Here is a 3,037-nt window from a genome sequence, read left to right as displayed (position 1 = left end):
TTGTTGATTTAAAGAAAACAGTTGTGCAGTGAGGGAAATTTTGCTGTTGAATTTTAGTTTTTTAACGAACTAGATTCCTTTAACCCAAAAGATATTTACGGATATTCCCATTGTATTAAAGGAACTTATTATTGGAAAATCCCTTTTCATAAAGAATTATTTGAGGTTGAAAAGTACAGTTCAAAGAACTATATTTTCTTGAATTTCAGGATGTTGTTTTTTAATTGAATTTGCACTCTTTGCCTTGATGGAAACTTTTCTGTTAATACAAGACATATGGCCACATAATACACTTGTTTACAAAAATAAGTTATTTTAGTAATTTTTGTTTTTTCATTTTATATTTTCATATTATAACTGAATGAAACACCTTTAGTTTGTATTTTTAAATAATAAAATTTGTTTTCAATATTTACTAAGATTTATTGAATATTTTTTTCTGAATCACTTTTCGTATATAAAAACTTTTTAAGATTTTCTATATTTGGATTTTTTTTATCACGACCAATGTCTACTCCAAAAAAAAAGGTTTCAATAAATATCCACATATTTCAGCAATAATTCGGATAGTCAATGTTGAATATATAAAACGATTTGAATAAAATGTTTGGCGCTTTCACAAAGTTTTCAACTTCATATATTATGTTATATATACAAACATATTATTTAGATGAATCCCAGACATCCTTTCCTAAGCATAGAATGCAAGGCTGAATCATTTCTTTACTAATAACATGTGCATTTGGTTGTTCATTTATAAATTTAAAAAATGAATTGACCGAGTCGTCTATTGAAGCCTTTCTTATTAGCTTAGAACTTCTTATAACTTTCGGTTTCAATACATAATGTATCAGGTATATTAAATAAGCATCCTTTGTTGCTGTAAAAAAATAAAAGAGATTTATTCCGGTTTAGAATTACTGATTGTTTTAAAATTTTATGGAAAAAATGTAAATTGTGTAGAAAAATAACAATGATGTAATTATAAATGCAATATATTTCATAGACTTACATTTTGTTGTGTCCCTTGTGTAGCTTCTCGTTTCTAACTCCTTCTTATATTTGAGTGATATATTTTCATGAAAATTCCCCAATTTAAATAAAACTTTTTGTCGCCTTCTGTCCAAAAATAATGGAAATCTATAGTTTTCTATAAAAAGAGAGTAAAGTCTATTTGTGATTCAAATATTTTTATTTTTTTTCCAGCTTCAATCCTTTGCAAGTTTTTAACATCGGCCGTTCATTTATTATTTCACGAATATTCTCACAATTTAAAAAATCTTTTTTTTATACGAAACAGATCATTCCCATTTTTTAATAATTGATATATCACCTGAATTGTATTTTAGCCAAGCTTTTATTTCTCGTGCTTCTGTCTCTGTAATAAAAGTTTTTTATAGTTCAGATTTTACATTCTACTGTACCATTTATTTCTGCTTCTACATTTTTATATAAACTTAAACACAATAATCAGATTTAATTTTAACTCAAGGAGGTTCTTCTTTTTTTGTACAATCTGTAAGGAAATTTACCTGTTAATTTTTTACCTGTTGATTTTTTACCTGTTTCTTTGCTATACCACGCATTCTAAAACAAAATAAAAATATACGCTGTCGAACTTTCATTGGCTTTTTCTTATTTTTAAAGAATTAAATTAAATAACTTTGTCTTACTTCTACGTGAAATATACATATATGATAGAAGACAAATCGCTTCGAATTTCACTTAGAGTTCTTCACATTCTATGTCAATTATATCAGATTCTGGTATTGCATCATCTTCTTCTAAGTAACTGTTCCTGTATTTGCTTCAGTAAAATATATAATTGAATTATTTAAATGAATTTTTATATGAAATTAAACAATATTAATAAATTAATATTATTGTGAATTCTTGTCATATGTGTTCGAAAGCTGGAAATATATAAAATCTTCTGGTTACAATCCAAACATATTTATGATATGTACTTTCCGTATTGCATTTATGTTATTGTATTAAATTTTCAAAGTATAATTTGATTTCAAAAAATTTTTTCAGGCACTTAAAGCAATTTATGATTTAACTAAGAAAACTTAAATTGATAAGTGAGTTAATAGAACAATAGATTTTTTTGTAATAACCGATATATGAAGTTATTCAAGCCTTTAAAAACTTTAAAAATCCCAAAAACTAAGTCTCACAAATAATATTTTTAAAAAAATACAAGTTTTTCCAATTTGAATTTGATTTTTTTTTCAGAAGGTCAACCATTTTAAAATAACAAAGGAATTACTTAGAAAAATATTACAAGCATTTATACGAAAACCGTACATTTTTTAAAGAAACAAAAAATGTACATATTTAAATTTAAAATATGTACATAATAATAAGTACATATGTACATGTGTTAGTTTAAAATTTTGAAACTATTTGATGCGCTTATATTACAGCGACAAAAACGAAACGTTACATACATACATATGTATGTACATACATCTATTTCTTTAGGCTAATATTCTTTATGTACATATATAAATATGATGGTTTCACTTTTGTAAATTTTTAAGAATTGTGCATATAATATAATTGTGCATATAACTTACCAAAATAATATATCTGCAGTCTTGTTTCGTAATGAATTCTTTTCTTTGCTTATTCACAATTAATATTTAATGTTTATTAATCAAATAATTATTAAGTTTTCTTCTAAATATTTTAATTTTTTTTAATTTAAAATATATTAATTTTTTTTAACTTTTTTTATACATATATAAAAAAAAAATCTTCCGCAAAAAAATTTAACTACTTTTTCACTACAAATTAAAACTTGTTTTAACTTGGAAAATATTGCAGACATTAAATAAACTTGAGAAATAGCGAGTATTCCTTTGAAAAATTGTATTAACGAAATCGTTTAATTTCTTATTAATATGATACTTATCAACAAAATTTTTAATTATTACATCCAACAAAAAAAAGTTAATTATTATTGATAATAATAAGTAACTATGGACATAATTTATAATAGAAAGCTTCTTAATTTTATCTCAATGAAGCT

The 3,037-nt window shown here is 23.6% G+C and overlaps 1 long non-coding RNA gene across 1 annotated transcript; it reads right to left on the bottom strand.

Annotated features, from left to right (window-relative positions):
- Window positions 1-478: 478 nt before the first annotated feature.
- LOC129616438 (uncharacterized) lies at window positions 479-2,793 on the bottom strand. Its single transcript, XR_008697544.1, has 4 exons — window positions 2,583-2,793; window positions 1,674-1,807; window positions 1,013-1,587; window positions 479-880 (listed from the first exon to the last, which is right to left on the bottom strand). It is a non-coding gene; the product is annotated as an uncharacterized LOC129616438 (long non-coding RNA).
- Window positions 2,794-3,037: the final 244 nt, after the last annotated feature.

Source organism: Condylostylus longicornis, unplaced genomic scaffold (assembly GCF_029603195.1).
Source record: "Condylostylus longicornis isolate FDR11 unplaced genomic scaffold, ASM2960319v2 ptg000207l, whole genome shotgun sequence".
Taxonomy (NCBI): domain Eukaryota; kingdom Metazoa; phylum Arthropoda; class Insecta; order Diptera; family Dolichopodidae; genus Condylostylus; species Condylostylus longicornis.
The sequence above is the reverse complement of the archived record's forward strand: the minus strand, read 5'-3'. Positions and strand labels throughout refer to the sequence as shown.